The sequence below is a fragment of the Stomoxys calcitrans genome, chromosome 1, assembly GCF_963082655.1.
Source record: "Stomoxys calcitrans chromosome 1, idStoCalc2.1, whole genome shotgun sequence".
Classification (NCBI taxonomy): Eukaryota; Metazoa; Arthropoda; class Insecta; order Diptera; family Muscidae; genus Stomoxys; species Stomoxys calcitrans.
In genome coordinates, this window is record NC_081552.1 from 37,480,276 (window position 1) to 37,502,491 (window position 22,216).

At 36.8% G+C, this 22,216-nt stretch overlaps 1 protein-coding gene across 1 annotated transcript in view; it reads right to left on the bottom strand.

Annotated features, from left to right (window-relative positions):
- LOC106094496 (frizzled-2) overlaps window positions 1-22,216 on the bottom strand; it is an 870,788-nt gene that overhangs the window by 101,431 nt on the left and 747,141 nt on the right. Inside the window, exon 8 of the mRNA XM_059361204.1 lies at window positions 2,560-2,687. The gene's annotated coding sequence lies outside the window, so the exon portion shown is untranslated. The remainder of the gene's footprint in view (window positions 1-2,559; window positions 2,688-22,216) is intronic.

Consider the following 22,216-nt stretch of genomic DNA (forward strand, 5'->3'; position numbering starts at 1 on the left):
AATAAGCTTAATGAAACGACAGAAATCCGATGCCATTGGCAACCATGCTAGAAATCGAATTATTTCTTAAACTGGCGCCCAACGTGTAAACTATCAAAAATGCTATATTAAATTAAAATTTTAAGATTCTTAATGTCACTATTTAGAGTACATAGAAATATAATAGATTTAATATAGAACAATCAAACATAAAGTCTTTTGGAAAACATTTCATTTGGCGCCCGACATTGTTTCCATACAATTTGGTAGTTCGGACTAGACTTCGAAATGGAACTGTATTTCTTAATTTTAGGATTTATCAAATAAGAAGGGTAAAAAATCTTTCATTTCAAGGAAATATTCTCAAAGCTTGGAGAAAAAAAAAAGAAAAGTGGCGCCCAACGAAAAAAGGAAAATTATTCAAATTGTTTAAGTAGCGCTTAAAGCCTGATACATTATATATTTGCGTTTTGATTAATTTCTTAAACTTGTGATCATTAAGGTTTTATGGCAAAAATGGCGCCCAACGAGGAAACCAATTTTTTAAATATAAGACATTACATAATATTTTCTAACCAATAAATGATGAATAAGCGTGATGAAAAGACAGAAATCCGATGTCATTGGCACCCATGCTAGAAATCGAATTATTTCTTAAACTGGCGCCCAACGTGTAAACTATCAAAAATGCTATATTGTATTAAAATTTTAAGATTCTTGATGTAACTATTTAGTGTATATAGAAATATAATAGATTTCATATAGAACAATCAAACAAAGTCTTTTGGAAAGCATTTCATTTGGCGCCCGACATTGTTTCCATACAATTTGGTAGTTTGGAATAGACTTCTTAATTTTAGGATTTATCAAATAAGAAGGGTAAAAAATTTTTCATTTCAAGGAAACATTCTCAAAGCTTGGAGAAAAAAAAAAGAAAAGTGGCGCCCAACGTGAAAGGAAAATTATTCAAATTGTTTAAGTAGCGCTTAAAGCCTGATACATTATGTATTTGCATTTTGATTAATTTCTTCAACTTGTGATCGTTAAGGTTTTATGGCAAAAATGGCGCCCAACGAGGAAACCAATTTTTTAAATATAAGACATCACATAATATTTTCTAACCAATAATAAGTGATGAATAAGCGTGATGAAAAGACAGAAATCCGATGTCATTGGCACCCATGCTAGAAATCGAATCATTTCTTAAACTGGCGCCCAACGTGTAAACTATCAAAAATGCTATATTGTATTAAAATTTTAAGATTCTTAATGTCACTATTTAGAGTACATAGAAATATAATAGATTTCATATAGAACAATCAAACATAAAGTCTTTTGGAAAACATTTCATTTGGCGCCCGACATTGTTTTCATACAATTTGGTAGTTTGGAATAGACTTCTTAATTTTAGGATTTATCAAATAAGAAGGGGAAAAAATCTTTCATTTCAAGGAAATATTCTCAAAGCTTGGAGAAAAAAAAAGAAAAGTGGCGCCCAACGAAAAAAGGAAAAAAGAAAATTATTCAAATTGTTTAAGTAGCGCTTAAAGCCTGATACATTATGTATTTGCATATTGATTAATTTCTTCAACTTGTGATCTTTAAGGTTTTATGGCAAAAATGGCGCCCAACGAGGAAACCAATTTTTTAAATATAAGACATCACATAATATTTTCTAACCAATAAATGATGAATAAGCGTGATGAAAAGACAGAAAAATCTTAAAGAAAACATTTTACTTGGTGCCCAACTTGGCACCCCCGCAAAACTATAGAAACATATTTCTTTATTTGTTTAAGTAAAAAGCTTTGAAATTCCATAGCCTAAAAAAATATACATCTATATTTGGGGAATTTTTGAAACTGAGATGATGATGGTAGAAATATGGCGCCCAACGTTAGGGCAAAACAAAAATTACTAAAATTTTATACATTTTAATACCAAATCGAAAATTATTTATTTTTTCCTTACTTATACAATGCTTTTGAGTTGAGAGACAAATTGTTTAATTTAAAAAAAGGTGGCGCCCAACATGGAAGCTTTTTCAATTTATTTTTTTTTTTAACAAATTTGCCGTATCCTTTATTATCTATTAACCACTATTTGGCTTTATCTTCGCTTTCGTTTTGATCTTGCTAATAGACAAACTATTTTTAAAACTGGCGCCCAAAGTGTTAACTACAAAAATGCTGTGTTGAACTGTTTCCGAAACATTGCCTACGTAATGAAGTACATATATCACAATGAGATCTAAACGATTTTTCATAGCATTGCCATACTAAAGGCAAATTAGGCTAATATTCATATTACTCCCTAAACTGGCGCCCAACGTGTAAACTTTAAAAAGTGATATATTTTTTAATATTTCTCCATTGAATTATTTACAATATAATGAGATCTAAATGATTTTGTATAGCAATAACCTACCAAAGGTCTTTAAAAACGTATTTCATTTGGCGCCCAACTTGTTGCCCCTGCAAATTAAACACATTTTCCCTTTTTTTTTATTACGAGGCCTCAAATTGCAACTGTGTTTTATATTATTTTTCTTTGTCAATAAAATTTGTTTGTTTCACTTACCATTTTTTCCATTTTTTATGGCTTTTTTTGGACTTCTGCTATTAATTAACACTTCCTCCAGAGAAGTGCTTCTAATTTGTTCTCCTATACTGTCGCAGCAACTTCAATCCGTTAAAAAGTATATAGACCTGAAATGATAAAAATAGATACAAAAAAAAACCTCATTAATATTTGAATAACAAGAAAATCACTCATTTAACAAATATTTGCCATTAAACAACAAACTCAAAATGTATATAGACGAGACGACGGTTGAAAGCAAAGAAATTTAATTAACATTAATGAAAAAAAAAACTATAAAGAACAAATATTTAAAAGCCGACCAGAGACATACTGCACGCACACTTGGGTTTTTTTTTTGTACCGCTCCAACATTTAATTAATAAAGTGTACTGAAATAATGACAAAGTAAATAAAGCAAGTAATTAAGCGAAGATTTAACAAGAATAAAGACAAACAATATTGTCTTCTTTAATAATATGAAGAAAAAAAAACTATTATGAAGAAACCAGAGAAAACTGTTCTTAAAGATAGTGTTATGAAAATCTCTTAAGGCCATTCATCCTTAGGTCTGGGAATAAACAAATTAGGAACGGCTGTGAACTGCTATATTGCAAAAGTCAATGATTTGTTTGTAAACAAACTATCTTTGTAGTATATTATGAAGACGACGCATTGGTTTCGTTAAACCTCTAAGATTAGTAAGATACAATGATAGGATCATACATGTAAAACACATACTGGAATACAAATGTTAACAAAAGTTGATCAATACCATCAGGGAACCTAATAAGCCCAATATTATCGATCAGAATGTGTTTTCTGTGTTTTTTTTTTAAATTAATTATATAAAATTTAATTTTGATGTATAATTTTTATAAAATAAGATGGCGCCCAACGCGGTAGGCAATTTATAATACAAGCTTTCATACGATGTTTTGCATACACACAAATTTAAAGACCCCCGACAGATAATTTCATTGCTATCCCAACAAAAACTGAAGCCAAGAAAATAAAAACTTGTGTGAATTGAGCATCAACGCTAGCGTAAAGAAATTTTTTATTTTGTGCACCACTACTTAAAATATTTCTTACAATCTGTGATCCCAAAGGACTTATAAAATAAAGTGGCGCCCAACGTGGATGAATTCCAATACAGACTATTGTACAGTGTTTTTCATACAAATAAATATTGCTTCGCTTTTGCTGTGATCTGGCTAATAGTGATCTGGCTTATTACTGTTATTAAACTGGCGCCCAACGTGTAAACGGTTAATTTTTAAAAGTGCTGTAATAATATGTATGCATAAGATTCTCTTTGTAAGAATTAAGATTTACACCGGCATATATACAGTATTATCAAACTGAAAGTTTTGAAAAACCCATTTCACTTGGTGCCCAAGTTGGCACCCTAGCATATTGCAAACAAATTTTCCAATGAGCTATGTGGTAACAAATTGTCGTCAAATTGTTTAGTTTATTTTAATTTTGCACGCATCATTATTATGCTACAAAAAAAAAAATACTTTGCTTTTAAATAAATCCTACAATTTGTTACCCCAAAAGTTTTATAATATAAAGTGGCGCCCAACGCGGAAGACAGTTTAAAATACAAGATTTTATGAAGTATTTTGCATACAAATAAATTCTAATAAACCTGACAGTTAATTTTATTATGACTTTAACTAATTATAAACTTATTTCATAAACTGGCGCCCAACGTGTAAAGTGAAAATTTTAAAAGTGCTATTACAAAATGCATTGACAAGATACTCCATGTAACAATATTTAGTACATTATAACGGTATATAAAAGTATTAAGAAAACATTTCCATTTCACTTGACGCCCAAGTGACCCTGGCGCATTGGAAATAAGCATCCCCTTTAATTCAGTATTTTTATACTCAATGTCAATATGAGAGCTAAAGATCATCCAAATTCAGTCATTACGATAAAAAAGTTCAATTTTTCAAATTTTTAAAAGGCGCTTTTTTAGATACAGTGGCGCCCAACGTGGTAGACAATTCAAAATATAAGCTTTGATAAAATGTTTTACTTACACACAGATTACAGCCTTCTTAAGTATGATTTTAAATTTGCTTTAGATGTGAACTTGCTCATAGTCAACTTATTTCCCAAACTGGCGCCCAACGTGTAAACGTGTATCTTCCAAAAGTAATATAATAAAATCTAATTCTTGTAGTTATTAGAAATACACCAAGATCTAATGACATATATAATACTGTATTATTAAATTTAATGCCTTTCCGAAAACATTGCACTTGGCGCCCAACTTGCAAGTCAAACATATTAGTAACATATTTTTGAATTTTCTTATAGCGCTAGGCTTCAAAGTTCAATTGTGGTTCATATTTTATGCTCTATGAAAATATGCGGATAAAAAATGTACTTAAAGGATAGTATTACAGGCGAATGAAAACAAAATAGAAAACTAGCGCCCAACGTCAAGGGAAAAGGGAAATATTCAAACTTAATACCAAATAGTAACAAGTTGACTAATTTCTTTTATTTTAATTTTGATAATTCTTACAAGTAGTGATGCAAATTGTTGTTTTCAGTGGCGCCCAACGTGGAAGACATTATTCAAAAACTGTATTCGGAAGATTGATTAGAACATTGATTAGAAATTCGGAACAGGGATTTGCAGAAAAGGACCCGATGTCCAAACGGAGTATGGTCGATATCAGACCATATTTGCCATATAGACCGATCTTCGACTTCAGGGTCTTAAGCCAATAAAAGTCTCATTTATAACCCGATATCGATGAAATTTGGTCCAGTGAGTTGGATTGTGGCAACTAATATCCGAACCGATTAACAGATTTAGGGTCTTAAGCACGCATTTAGTACCCGATTTGGCTGAAATTCGAAACAGTGAGTTGCGCTAGACCAACCGATATTCGAACCGATTATAGTCCTGATTTCGATATAGCTGCCGTCTGATTCGATCTGCCAATTAGGGGACTCACGGCCCTAAAAGCCTCATTTTCTCTGAAATTTGAATCTAAAACCTATATAAGGCTTCTCGGTAGCTTAACCGATGTTGATAAAGTAGAGATATAATGCAATAGGATGAATGCGTGTTTATATCTTGGAGACTATTCTAGATATTTGACCTATAGACATATAGATAAAGTGTGAGGTAGCCACCGCAGCTGTGAGATTCGAGGCGATGGGAAAATAGAAAAAGGATAGTAGCAGGTCATACCATAGCGGTATAATCGAGGCGACTTTAGGAAACCTGGAAGAGGTTCCTGATCGGATACCTAAGACGATACTTGAGGTCTAGGGCGTGGCATTGCTGCCAGCGGCGGAGATTAAAACCTTCTTTGAGGATGGCACAATCCGCATCGTTTGGCTGTCGGGCCATAGCGGAGTAAGGAGTAATGAAACAGCAGACAATTTGGCTGTGAAGACCAGAGGACTGCCGTCAATAAACTTGGTTAACTCGAAACCTTTTGGGACCACGCAGGCTTTGGTTGTGAACATCTTTACGGACAGTAAACTGGCCATCAGGTCAATAACAACCAGGAGTGTAAGGTCACGAGCAGTCTTTGAGTGTAAGAAGGGCAAGAGCATCTTCCCTGAGGAAGGCACAATCCGCATCGTTTGTGACCTGATATAGCTCGCATTTAAACCGCCCGATTTGACTTCTTGAGCCTCTAGGGGGCGCAAAGATTTGGCTGAAATTTTAAACGTTAAATTTTTTATGACTTTATGACTAATAGTCATAAAGAGTCATAAGCCTAGAGAGGTCTCTGGGCTAAGCACCCCCTCTGAAAAGTTTAAGCCCCCCTAGCAATGGAAAAATTGCATTGCTTTCTGCAAAATTTGCCAATTTTTATAGCTATTCCAAATTATCTCCTAAAAATTTAAAGAAGTCACTCAAAAAACTTTGCAGGGTATATAAAATTCGGCCAGGCCGGACTTAACTCGTTTTTACTTGTTTAAGTCTCTTTTTCCCTATATTTTCTCTTAGGATTGAACTTTAAGTATTGGGTTGCCCAAAAAGTAATTGCGGATTTTTCATATAGTCGGCGTTGACAAATGTTTTCACAGCTTGTGACTCTGTAATTGCATTCTTTCTTCTGTCAGTTATCAGCTGTTACTTTTAGCTTGCTTTAGAAAAAAAGTGTAAACAAGTAAGAAGGCGTTAAGTTCGGCCGGGCCGAACTTTGGATACCCACCACCTCGGGTATATATGTGAACCACATTTCGTCAAAATCCAGTGAAAAATGCATACCTTATGCCCCATAGCAGCTCTATAGATATCATCCGATTTAGACCAAATGCTTATAAGTACATGTCATTGTTCAACCGAGAGATCGGTCTATATGGCAGCTATATCCAAATCTGGACCGATCTGAGCCAAATTGAAGACAAATATCGAAGGGCCCAACATAAGTCATTGTCCCAAATTTCGGCGACATCGGACTATAAATGCGATTTTTATGGGCCCAAAACCATAAATCGAGAGATCGGTCTATATGGCAGCTATATCCAAATCTGAACCGATCAGGACCAAATAGAAGAAAGATGTCGAAGGGGCTAAGGCAAATCACTGTCCCAAATTTCAGCAAAATCGGATAATAAATGTGGCTTTTATGGGCCTAAGACCATAAATCGGAGGATCGGTCTATATGGCAGCTATATCCAAATTTGGACCGATCTGGGCCAAATTAACGAAGAATGTTGAAGGGCCCAACGCAACTCACTGTTGCAAATTTCATCCAAATCGGATATAAAATGTGGCTTTTATGGGCCTAAGACCCTAAATCTGAGGATCGGTCTATATGGCAGTTATATCCAAATTTGGACCGATCTGGGCCAAATTAACGAAGAATATTGAAGGGCCTAACACAACTCACTGTGCCAAATTTCATCCAAATCGGATATAAAAGTTGGTTTTTATGGGCCTAAGACCCTAAATCTGAGGATCGGTCTATATGGCAGCTATATCCAAATTTGGACCGATCTTGGCCAAATTAACGAAGAATGTTGAAGGGCCTAACACAACTCACTGTGCCAAATTTCATCCAAATCGGATATAAAATGTGGCTTTTATGGGCCTAAGACCCTAAATCTGAGGATCGGTCTATATGGCAGCTATATGCAAATTTGGACCGACCTGGGCCAAATTAACGAAGAATATTGAAGGGCCTAACACAACTCACTGTGCCAAATTTCATCCAAATCGGATAATAAATGTGGCTTTTATGGGCCTAAGACCCTAAATCTGAGGATCGGTCTATATGGCAGCTATATCCAAATTTGGACCGATCTGAGCCAAATTGACGAAGGATGTCGAGGAGCCCAACGCAACTCACTGTTGCAAATTTCATCCAAATCGGATATAAAATGTGGCTTTTATGGGCCTAAGACCCTAAATCTGAGGATCGGTCTATATGGCAGCTATATCCAAATTTGGACCGACCTGGGCCAAATTAACGAAGAATATTGAAGGGCCTAACACAACTCACTGTGCCAAATTTCATCCAAATCGGATAATAAATGTGGCTTTTATGGGCCTAAGACCCTAAATCTGAGGATCGGTCTATATGGCAGCTATATCCAAATTTGGACCGATCTGGGCCAAATTAACGAAGAATGTTGAAGGGCCTAACACAACTCACTGTGCCAAATTTCATCCAAATCGGATATAAAAGTTGGTTTTTATGGGCCTAAGACCCTAAATCTGAGGATCGGTCTATATGGCAGCTATATCCAAATTTGGACCGATCTGAGCCAAATTGACGAAGGACATCGAAGAGCCCAACGCAACTCACTGTCGCAAATTTCAGCAAAATCGGATAATAAATGTGGCTTTTATGGGCCTAAGACCCTAAATCGGAGGATCGGTCTATATTGCAGCTATATCCAAATTTGGACCGACCTGGGCCAAATTAACGAAGAATATTGAAGGGCCTAACACAACTCACTGTGCCAAATTTCATCCAAATCGGATATAAAATGTGGCTTTTATGGGCCTAAGACCCTAAATCTGAGGATCGGTCTATATGGCAGCTATATCCAAATTTGGACCGATCTGGGCCAAATTAACGAAGAATGTTGAAGGGCCTAACACAACTCACTGTGCCAAATTTCATCCAAATCGGATATAAAATGTGGCTTTTATGGGCCTAAGACCCTAAATCTGAGGATCGGTCTATATGGCAGCTATATCCAAATTTGGACCGATCTGGGCCAAATTAACGAAGAATGTTGAAGGGCCTAACACAACTCACTGTGCCAAATTTCATCCAAATCGGATATAAAATGTGGCTTTTATGGGCCTAAGACCCTAAATCTGAGGATCGGTCTATATGGCACCTATATCCAAATTTGGACCGACCTGGGCCAAATTAACGAAGAATATTGAAGGGCCTAACACAACTCACTGTGCCAAATTTCATCCAAATCGGATAATAAATGTGGCTTTTATGGGCCTAAGACCCTAAATCTGAGGATCGGTCTATATGGCAGCTATATCCAAATCTGGACCGATCTAAGCCAAATTGACGAAAAATGTTGAAGGGCCTAACACAACTCACTGTGCCAAATTTCATCCAAATCGGATATAAAAGTTGGTTTTTATGTGCCTAAGACCCTAAATCTGAGGATCGGTCTATATGGCAGCTATATCCAAATTTGGACCGATCTGAGCCAAATTGACGAAGGATGTTGAAGGGCCTAACACAACTCACTGTGCCAAATTTCATCCAAATCGGATAATAAATGTGGCTTTTATGGGCCTAAGACCCTAAATCTGAGGATCGGTCTATATGGGGGCTATATCAAGATATAGTCCGATATAGCCCATTTTCGAACTTAACCTGCTTATGGAGAAAAAAAAGAATCTGTGCAAAATTTCAGCTCAATATCTCAATTTTTAAAGACTGTAGCGTGATTTCAACAGACAGACGGACAGACGGAAGGACATGTCTAGATCGTCTTAGATTTTTACGCTGATCAAGAATATATATACTTTATAGGGTCGGAAATGGATATTTCGATGTGTTGCAAACGGAATGACAAAATGAATATACCCCCATCCTTCGATGGTGGGTATAAAAAAGTATATTTGATTAAAGTTCATTCTAAGCTTTATTAAAAATGCATTTACTTTCTTTTGTAAAAATCCGCAATTACTTTTTGGGCAACCCAATAGTTAACTTTCGTGTACTTCCGCCTGCTGGATTAAAAGGAATAAAGGAAGTTAATTAACTGGTAGTTATGTTAACCCTTTCATTAATTTCTTAACTTGAATCATTTTTAATATCCCTATTTGATAACTTCCTGATATGATGATAAATTTTTTTTTAGAATTTTTCGTTTGTCGCCTCATTTTATTCATTTACCCATACATTTTCTACACTTTATTGTTAATTAGTCTAACATGGAATGAGACATACAAAACAGACTTAACTAGTAGGCAGCTATTAAGACAATTTAAAATGCGCCTTTTATCTTGGCATTCAGTATGCATTTCCCGGCATGTAAAGCGCACATGAAATACGACAAATCAAAAAGAAAATGAACATACCGCTCAGTGGATGTTGTCTTTTTGCAGGCATAAATCTAGAAGCACTTAAGAAAGCGTGTTAAACGATTGTAGCATTTCGATTTTCAATCCACCCGCCTCGTTTGGCAAGTCTGAATTTAGACAACACCTACTTGCCTACGAACCAAGCTACCTACCACACTGCATGTTTTCATTATTTTTGCTTTCTTGGTTATAGCTTTTAACCTCTATAACTAATGTTTACGTTTTCTACACTGACATTGGCAAAAGCCAAAGACAGCTGTTGTTGAACTGGAGGAACACCCTGCCAAACATAGAAACCCATCCACCCACTCTAGCTTAGTGACACTTAGTGTGCCTTTCATTCATTTCAGTGCGTTTACACTCAACTTGACTTAACATTTCATAAATATTAGTAATGAACAAAAAAAGTTTGTATCGCCTTTGCTTAGAGACAAAAATCTGTAACTTCAGCTTCAAATCGTCCCCATGTATCCCCACGAAATATGGAAAGCATTTCAACGACACTGAGTCTATGACTAAGAACAACTTCCTTTCAATATACTTTACTCGTTCTAGCATTTGGAATATCAACTTTTGCTTTACTAGGTAGGCAGCAGCAGCCTCAATCGATGCTGAGCATCTGCAGGCAGGGTTAGTCAAGCGGCTCAGCAGCCAACCAGCCGGCAACAGCAGCATTAGCAGCGTATGAATGCAAACAGAGCAGAAAAAAAATTAATTAAATTGTAGAACTCAACTCTAATCACATAATTCAGGGGGGGGGGGGGGGGGGCAATCTGTAAGACAGTTGGTGTTGCAGAGTGACTGAGGCATTCACTAAGGTTCTTAGCTAATACAACAATGGGACTCGTAACTTTATTAAATATCTGCTCTTATGAGACGTGTAAAGGGTGATTTTTTAGCTATTCTCTTTTTGGCAACACTGGTTAAAACAGCTAACGCACGTCTCTTGTTTTTTTGCACAGTCAAACACCTTCAGTTCGGTCTATAATTTAAACATGAATCGTCTTACAAACGAACAACGCTTGCAAATTATTGCCTGCTCTGTTAAGAGCCCATTTTCCATTCAATTTCGAAGCTCATTTTTGGCTCAATGGGTATGTAAATAAGCAGAATTGTCGTTTTCGGAGTAAAGATCTGCCAGAAGCATTGCAAGAGTTACCAATGCATCCGGAAAAAGTCACAGTTTGATGCGGTTTATGGGCTGGTGGCATCATTGGACTGTACTTCTTCAAAGATGATGCGTATCGTAACGTAACTGTGACTGTGATATCCAACTTGCATGACATGTGGTTTCAGCAAGACGGTGCCACATGTCACACAGCACGCGTAACAATGGACAAATTGAGAGGCGAGTTCGGGGAACATTTTATTTCACATTTGGGACTGGTCAATTGGCTGCCTAGATCATGTGAATTAACGTCGTTAGACTATTTACGAATTTATTCGTAAGATACAGGACGAAATGTTGGAAAAAGTATGCCAAAGTTGGAGCCGCAGTCACGGTTAACATTTGCATGACATAATTTTCCAAAACATTAAATTATATGGACCGTACTAGCGATTCAAAAAAAGATTTCATTAATTTTTCGGAATTTTATAGGTTTTTTATTTTTTTGGAAAACTTTTCTATAGCTCTAAAAAATCACCCTTTAAAAGGGTGTTTGGAGAAAACTGGTAAAAAACTTGTCCTCTTAACCAACAGAGAAGAGAATTCTCTTCAAAAGACAGTAAGGATTTCGACCAGGAAATGTAATACTAGGAGCACTTAGAGAGGTTATAGACACAGCGCACAGTGGGATAGAACCGAAAAAAAACTAGTACAAAATATGACGTGTGAGAACGGGTAGAGATAGCTGTTTGAAATTTTGTGTTAGGTTGATCGGGCGCCTTTTGGCAGGCCCCAAAAGTTGGTCACCTCGGTATTTCGAATATTTGTTGGGGCTGCCAAATCTTCGTTTGTGGTTCGATCTTCAACATTTTCTTTACACCCACCACCATGGGACAGGGGGTATATGAATTTACACATTCCGTTTGTAACATATCGACATATCCATTTCAGACCCTACAAAGTATGTGAATATCGGATCGTTGTAAAATTCTAAGACGATTTAACGATGTCCGCGTGTCCGTCAGTTGTAATCACGCTACATTATTTAATAATTGAGATATGGAGTTGAAATTTTGCTCAGACTCATATTTCCTATATACGCAGGTTAAGTGAGTTTTATAAGGCCCGCCGATATCTGAACCAACAAGTAAAAGCGTGCTAAGTTCGGCCGGGCCGAATCTTATATACCCTCCGCCATGGATCGCATTTGTCGAGTTCTTTTCCCGGCATCTCTTCTTAGGAAAAAAAAAAGGATATAAGAAAAGATTTGCTCTGCTATTAGAGCGATATTAAGATATGGTCCGGTTTGGACCACAATTAAATTATATTTATGTTGGAGACCTGTGTAAAATGTCAGCCAATTCGAATAAGAATTGCGCCCTTTGTGGGCTCAAGAAGTAAAATAGAGAGATCGATTTATATGGCAGCTGTATCGGGCTATACACCGATTCAGACCATAATAAACACGTATGTTAATGGTCATGAGAGAATCCGTCGTACAAAATTTCAGTCAAATCGGATAATAATTGCGACCTCTAGAGGCTCAAGAAGTCAAGATCCCAGATCGGTTTATATGGCAGCTATATCAGGTTATGAACCGACTTGTACTTTATTTGACATAGTTGTTGAAAGTAACAAAAAAAAAACGTCTTGCGAAATTTCAGCCAAATCGGATAGGAATTGCGCCCTTTAGAAGCTCAAGAAGTCAAGTCCCCAGATCTGTTTATATGACAGCTATATCAGGTTATGAACCGATTTGAACCATATTTGGCACAGTTGTTGGATATCATAACAAAACACGTCGTGCAAAATTTCATTCCAATCGGATAGGAACTGCGCACTCTAGAGGCTCAAGAAGTCAAGACCCCAGATCGGTTTATATGACAGCTATATCAGGTTATGGACCGATTTGAACCATACTTGGGACAGTTGTTGGATATCATAACAAAATACTACGTGCCAAAATTCATTCAAATTGGATAAGAATTGCGCTCTCTAGAGGCTCAAGAAGTCAAGACCAAAGATCGGTTTATATGACAGCTATATCAGGTTATGAACCGATTTGAACCATATTTGGCACAGTTGTTGGATATCATAACGAAACACGTCGTGCAAAATTTCATTCAAATTGGATAAGAATTGCGCTCTCTAGAGGCTCAAGAAGTCAAGATCCCAGATCGGTTTATATGACAGCTATATCAGGTTAAGGACCGATTTAAACCATACTTGGCACAATTGTTGGATATAATAACGAAACACGTCATGCAAAATTTCATTCCAATCGGATAAGAATTGCACACTCTAGAGGCCCAAGAAGTCAAGACCCAAGATCGGTTTATATGGCAGCTATATCAGGTTATGGACCGATTTGAACCATACTTGGCACAGTTGTTGGATATCATAACAATATACTACGTGCCAAAATTCATTCAAATTGGATAAGAATTGCGCCCTCTAGAGGCTCAAGAAGTAAAGACCAAAGATCGGTTTATATGACAGCTATATTAGGTTATGTACCGATTTGAACCATATTTGGCACAGTTGTTGGATATCATAACAAAATACTACGTGCCAAAATTCATTCAAATTGGATAAGAATTGCGCCCTCTAGAGGCTCAAGAAGTCAAGACCCCAGATCGGTTTATATGACAGCTATATCAGGTTAAGGACCGATTTAAACCATACTTGGCACAGTTGTTGAAAATGATATCAAAACACTATGTGCAAAATTAAAGTCAAATCGGATAAGAATTGCGCACTCTAGAGGCTCAAGAATTCAAGACCCAATATCGGTTTATATGGCAGCTATATCAAAACATGGGCCGATATGGCCCATTTACAATACCAACCGACCTACACTAATAAGAAATATTTGTGCAAAATTTCAAGCGGCTAGCTTTACTCCTTCGGAAGTTAGCGTGCTTTCGACAGACGGACGGACGGACATGGCTAGATCGACATAAAATTTCACGACCATCAAGAATATATATACTTTATAGGGTCTCAGACGAATATTTCGAGTAGTTACAATCAGAATGACGAAATTAGTATACCCCCCATCTTATGGTGGAGGATATAGCTGCCATATAGACCGATCTGCCGATTTTGGGTCTTAGGCTTATCACAGGCTTATTATTATTTCCCGACTTCGCTGACATATGCAAAAGTGAGTTGTATTACGACTTCCAACATCTGTCCCGCATATGGTCCAGATTGGGCTATATTTACATATAGCTGCCATAGAGACCGATCTTCAGCTTTAGCGTCCCAAGTCCATAAAAGGCGTATTTATTCTCCGAGTTTGCTGACATTTGAAACAGTGATTTGCACTAGGGGCCTCCACATCCGACCCGAATATGGTGTATAGCAGACCATATTTACATATAGCTGCCATATAGAGCGATCTGCCGATTTAGGGTCTTTCGACTATAACAGGCTTATTTATTACCCGAATTCGCTGAAATTTTGGTATAGAGAGTTTTATTAGGCACGCCTATATTCGAACAAAACAAATCGCCTAGATCGGAACATATTTGGATATAGCTGTCATATAGACCGAACTGCCTATTTTGGGTCGCATAGGCGCATTTATAACCCGACTTCGGCGAAATTTGGAACAGTGACTTCTATTAGGACTCCAAATATCTGTTACGAAAATGAACAGGATCGGAGAGAATGTAAAAGAAGAGTTTTACTCAGAGCCTCTGTAATATATTTGTAGCCGACTTTTTCCTTAAGAATTTTTGAATTCCTTCATCATTTCAAGCATAGGCCTTTCTTTGGGATGCATTGCCTTATCGAGTGGAATGATTTACCCATACATTGATAGACCAATTACATTGATGCGTTTTGGGAGAATGTATCTTTAAATACTTGAACATACATATTCATCGTCGACAGCGTCAGTGACAGCGTTTCAAGATTTCAAGCACAGGGAAAATCAAAGAACACGAAAACACAGCAGAGGCATAGAACAGCCCCAACAACAACATCATTCTACAACTACATCAAATAGTTACTTCTGCACATTCAACAACATTCGTTTCGATGTTTAATGTCTGTTGTTGTTGCTGCCGCTGAAATATCTGCGCTCAATGTGTTCGTATCGAAACATAATTAATTTCTGTTTGTTTTTGTTTTGTGGCGGTCTCCCCCCCTCCCTCCCCTTTTCCTAAAGCTCCTTTCTCTCTAACCCGACTCCCTTTTGCTCGGGTAATGAATACATAAATGAATGTTGCTGTTGTTTTTTTTGTTTTTTTTTTTTTTGGGTGTCTCTGAGTTTTTTTAGGGGTTTAGTTAGTTTTGGAGTCTTTCGATTGGTGTATGGGCCACACATTTCTCTGTTGTGAAGTTTGATTTCTCTGAAATCATCCAGAATCAATGACGACCATGATGATACCTAACAAGCTGTACATTTTCATGAGGCTTGTCCACATGCAGCTCAAAGCCTGCCTCCATCAATTTAATTTCGATTTTTGCTTGCAATTTTAGGTGGTCTTTTTGCAAGCCAACGTCAACGACTCCATACATATTCATTACTTCTCTTCTTATCCTAAGGCCTTATGGGTGTTGCAATTTTTTTTCCTTAAAAGACAAATAAGGCTCGAAGAAAGAGGGACATATAATAAATTTCCCTGTTGTCAAAAACTCATAAATTAAACATTTTTGTAGGAGATCATATTAAAATTTTATGAAAAACCAAAACGTGTAGCAAGCCCTAAGCAAAAAACCAAAATCCTAAACGGGGAAATAACAAGCCGAACAAATAAACAAACATCTTGCGTTGGCAAAAAGAAAGGAAACAAGTGAATGCGTACTATTGGTTGCCCAAAAAGTAATTGCGGATTTTTTAAAAGAAAGTAAATGCATTTTTAATAAAACTTACAATGAACTTTAATCAAATATATAATTGCCATTTTGTTCGATTACCTTTTGCCATCTTCCTGGCAAATTTAGTATACCACGCTCATAGAACTTCTGGCCTTTATCTGCAAAAAACTGAACCAAGTGCGATTTTATAGCCTCATCATCGGACAAAAATTGTGACTTCCAGGGGCTCAAGAAGTCAAATCGGGAGATCGGTTTACATGGGAGCTCTATCAGGGCATTCGGACCATATTCGGCACGCATATTGAAGGTCATAAGCAATGACGTTGTACAAAATTTCAGCCAAATCGGATAAGAATTGCGCTCTCTATAGGCTCAAGAAGTATAATCGGTGCCATACCAATTTATGAAACGATTTGAACCAAATCGATACAAGGCAACTCCATAGAATATATATTTCTATACCCACCACCCATGGATGGGGATATATTCATTTTGTCATTCCGTTTTCAACACATCGAAATATCCGTTTCCGACCCTATATACAATATATTCTTGATCGTGGCAAAAATCTAAGTCGATCCATGTCTATACAGTCTTTGAAAGTAGAGATATTGAACTGAAACTTTTCACAGATTCTTTTTATACCCTCCACCATAAGATGGGGGGTATACTAATTTCGTCATTCTGTTTGTAACTACTCGCAATATTCGTCTGAGACCCCATAAAGTATATATATTCTTGATCGTCGCGACATTTTATGTCGATCTAGCCATGTCCGTCCGTCTGTCCGTCCGTCCGTCCGTCCGTCCGTCTGTCTGTCGAAAGCACGCTAACTTCCGAAGGAGTAAAGCTAGCCGCTTGAAATTTTGCACAAATACTTCTTATTAGTGTAGGTCGGTTGGTATTGTAAATGGGCCATATCGGTCCATGTTTTGATATAGCTGCCATATAAACCGATCCTGGGTCTTGACTTCTTGAGCCTCTAGAGTGCGCAATTCTTATCCGATTGAAATGAAAATTTGCACGACGTGTTTTGCTATGATATCCAACAACTGTGCCAAGTATGGTTCAAATCGGTCCATAACCTAATATAGCTGCCATATAAACCGATCTTGGGTCTTGACTTCTTGAGCCTCTAGCGTGCGCAATTCTTACCCGATCAGAATGAAATTTTGCACGACGTGTTTTGTTATGATATCCAACAACTGTGCCAAGTATGGTTCAAATCGGTCCATAACCTGATATAGCTGCCATATAAACCGATCTTGGGTCTTGACTTCTTGAGCCTCTAGCGTGTGCAATTCTTATCCGATCAGAATGAAATTTTGCACGTAGTGTTTTGGTATCAGTTCCAACAACTGTGCCAAGTATGGTTGAAATCGGTCCATAACCTGATATAGCTGTCATATAAACAGATCTGGGGATTTGACTTCTTGAGCTTCTAGAGGGCGCAATTCCTATCCGATTTGGCTGAAATTTTGCATGACGTATTTTATTTTTACTTTCAACAACTGTGTCAAATAAGGTTCAAATCGGTTCATAACCTGATATAGCTGCCATATAAACCGATCTGGGATCTTGACTTCTTGAGCCTGTAGAGGTCGCAATTATTATCCGATTTGCTTGAAATTTTGTACGACGGAATCTCTCATGACTATCATCATACGTGTTTATTATGGTCTGAATCTATCTATAGCCCGATACAGCTCCCATATAAATCGATCTCTCTATTGTTCTTCTTGAGCCCCCAAAGGGCGCAATTCTTATTCGAATTGGCTGACACTTTACAAAGGTCTCCAACATATAATTTAATTGTGGTTCAAACCGGACCATATCTTGATATCGCTCTAATAGCAGAGCAAATCATTTCTTATATCCTTTTTTTGCCTAAGAAGAGATGACGGGAAAACAACTCGGCAAATGCGATCCATGGTGGAGGGTATATAAGATTCGGCCCGGCCGAACTTAGCACGCTTTTACTTGTTTTTTTTTTTTTTGTCTATAGGCAGGTTAAGTTCGAAGATGGGCTACATCGGTCTATATCTTGATATAGCCCACATATAGACCGATCTGCCGATTTAAGGTCTAAGGCCCATAAAAGCCACATTTATCCGATTTTGCTGAAATTTGGGACAGTGAGTTGTGTTAGGCCCTTTGACATTCTTTTTCAATTTGATTCCAATCGGTTGGATGTAGCTGCCATATAGACCGATCTTTTGATTTAAGGTTTTAAGGCGCCATAAAAGGCGCATTTATTGTCCGATTTCGCCGAAATTGGGAACAGTGAGTTGTGTTGGGTCACTCGATATCCCTCTTCAATTTGGCCCAAATCGTTTCAGATTTGGATATAGCTGCCATATAGACCGATATCTCGATTGAAAGTGACTTATGTCAGGCTTTTCGACATCCGTGGCGTATATGGTTCAGATCAGTCTATATTTGGATACAGCTATAAAAATGACCAATATTTTATTCTACAAAATTGACCACTCAAAGTCCGAGCCGAATTTGATTCAAATCGGACCATATTTCGATAAAGCTGATATTGGGGCATAAATTATGCATTTTTCACCGGATTATGACGAAGGTAGCTTACATATATACCCGAGGTGGTGGGTATCCAATATTTGGTTAGAGAGTGGAAATGAAAAAATTCTGACTGGAATTGTATACAAACCCCCTAGAAATGTTGACCTTGTGCTACTAATTTCTATCCTATCTACACTTATTTTAGAATATGAAAGCATTGTCATAATGGTGAATTTTAATAGCAACGTACTACATGAAAAATTTTTGGTCGATGAAATTCAATCTATAGGTCTCGCGCCGGTAAATTCTACTTTTGCCACTCATTTTATGGCCTTGTCTATTACATTATTAGATCTTGTCTCCAGAAACACACAATTGAAATATTTGTTATATGAGCAACTTTCGGCTACAGTTTTTTTGTTTTTTTTCAAGATATGATTTCATGTTTGATTCTTGATTCGATGTTTTTAATCACCCCAGGACCACAGATGAAACATATACCTATCGCGATGTTAAACGGATTGATGTCAACCATCAATTGGTATCACATTTACTGCTATCAATCAGCTGATGATAGATTATCTCTCCTACAGGATAAAATAATAGCTCTGTACAGCAAACTAGTTCCATAAGGAACGAGAAGAAAGACAACTAGGGAGAATCCTTGGTTCACAAATGACATTCCAGAGAAAGATTGAGCTGGACTCAATGGAGTATGCGACAAAAGCGGAAGTCTGAACGCCGGAATCGACAGAGATGATGTAGATAAGCACCAGAGAGGAGATCCACCTTTTGAGCCGGTGCCGTAGATACCAATGAAGCCCAGCTTACGATCAATCTGGCTTGGAGATTTGTTTGTCTTCGGTATAAAGTAAATTAAAAAATATAGACACAATATATGAAAATTTCTCATGGAAATGAGTTGCCGCTCCACGGTTTGGCCTAACACTGAAATATCATTTCTGCTCACAAATAGTCCTGGACGCAGAAATGCATCATTTTTTACCTTTTCTTGTCTAGGGCATACCTCGAAAATTTCATTTTTCCCCTATTTCATTTTACTTTCCAATGAGCTCCAATTAAAATATTCCCCCAAAACTCTAGAGGAGAAAAGTTCGTGCCTCTGCCAGTGAAGTGAGCCACACAAAATAATTGACTAATGAACTTGAAAGATATCAATCTTCTAAAGTATTTAACCCTTTAAGACCACAAAACTTTAAATGAGCATCATCAACATGGTCATCAACCATGGCAGGCAGGCCTGACAACTTCAGTAAAACAACAGCAACAACAAAGAAGAAGAAACAAACTCCTCAGAGTCTATACTATCATGAAGATCTGTACATGAGGCTACAAAAATAAAATAAAAAAAAAAAAAAAAAAAAAACAAATCCCCAAGCATTGAAATAAAAATTCATTTTATAATTGAAAGAAACGGCAACTAAAATTGTCAACCTAATTAAAAAAACACAGAAACTTGCAATAACGAAAAATCGTCATCATCTTCATCTACACCTCATGTCCCCAGCAGCAACAAACAGCCAACAAGGAATATCCAAAATCCCTTGGAAATAAAATATATATCACTAAATTAAAATCTTAAAAATACAACAAATACAACAGAGAAAAACGGCAACAAACAGTCAGTCAATCAGGCAACAACCCTGTAGTAATATCTCGCAACAGCAGCAGCATGAAACACAAGCATTAATTTAAATTAAACCAAAAACAAAAAGGAAAAAACAGATATATCGCAGCCCGGCTGCCAGCCAGCCAGCTTTAGTAGAGAGGCACATCATACTAATAATCAACAGCATACCCGGCAATCAAATAAAGAATCTTGTAGCTCCTGCCTCTTGCCCCTCTCCATTTCTCTTTCCTTAGCTGGCTACACTTTTGCCGACGAAAAACAAGATACCACTGCTTACTAAAGGGAAAAAAATATACTACAACACTTTTTCCAAATAAAACTAAGACTGAGAACATCAAATCTCATCAAAAAACAAGGAAATTTTATAAGCAAGCTAACAGTGAGGGGCAAAATTGGGGAAGCAGAGAGTACTTGCACCAAATAAAAAATTTAATATAAACATTTAAATATGTCTAAAATAAAAATAATTGAAAAAAAAAATGTCCCCAAATTGTGGTATAAACTAATCCCCGGTTTTTGGGGACATTTTTGTGTTGGAAATTTGCCCTGCTCGAATCAAACAAACTAAAACCAAAAAATAAAAATAAAAATTTTGAAAAAAAAATGTCCCCAAATTGTGGTATAAACTAATCCCCGATTTTTGGGGACATTTTTGTGTTGGAAATTTGTCCTGCTCGAATCAAACAAACTTAAACTAAAAACAAAATCCTTAAAGTGAAATCAAGGAAAAGCTTGTCCCCAAACATAAACGAATATCCAAAAGAAAAACTTTACCTTTTTACCAAACTTGGCTCTAAATTGAATATTTTTACTAAGAATAAGTATGTCTATCAATGATAAGTATATCTTTAAAGGCAAGCATGTCCTCAAAGAATGTATGTCTCCAAAGTAAAGCATGACCCTAAAGTTAAGCATGATATCAAAGTCAAAAATATCTGTAAAGTCAAACATACCCCTTAACACAAGCATGTTCCCAAAGATAAGCATGACCTTAAAGTTAATTATGACAGCAAAGAAAAGCATTTTCCCAAAGTCAAGCAAAACTCTAAAATTAAGCATAACACAAAAGAAAAGCATGCCCCCAATAGCAACTATCACCGAAAGTGATAGTCAACCAAGGCCAAGCCTTAAGTTAATATGATTCCAAAGTCAAGATCACAAAGAAATGCATGTCCCCAAAGTCAATCATAATCTTAAAGTCAAACATGCATGTCCCCAAAATGTCGAGCATTACCTCAACGCCAAGTGTGATCCCACAATTAAACATTATGTCAAAATCAAGCTTGATTCCGAAAACAAGTATGACTCATAAGGCATGCATGCCCCCCAAGCCAATGATAACCTCAAAGTCAAGCATGAATACAAAGACATGCATGTCCCCGAAGTCAAGCATAACCTTAAAATGTCATGCAAAGTTCCAAACACCAGCATATCCCCAAGGCCATGTGAGACCCGAGAGACAAGCATGTTGCCAAAGTCAAGCATGTCCTTAAAGAGAAGTATGTCCTTACAGAGAAGCATGTCCTTAAAGAGAAGCATGTCCCCAAAGTCAAGCCAAAAGTGAAGATGGTTCCAAAATCGAGTTTGGTTCCAAATACATGCATGTCCCCAAAACAAGTTTTTATATTTTAAAATACCAGCTATCTAACAAACTCAAATTTATCATCACAAACAAATTTTCATAAAATATTAACTTATCTGTAATAAGAAGTAAAAAAGCACCATCACAGATATAAATCTCATCTATGCAATTTGTCCATGAACAATTTTTTAGAGAACAGGGACAATGAAAGATTAAGCTCGTTGACAAGGGACCTTCTTTTTATTGCCGAGTCCGAACGGCGTGCCGGAGAAGTTTTTACATGGCCCGGTTACATGGCAGCCATGTCTTAATATCATCCGAACTAGACCTTGAAAAGTTTGAAAATAGGGTGCGGATATTAATCCGCCCCATGTCACTATGGACATACAC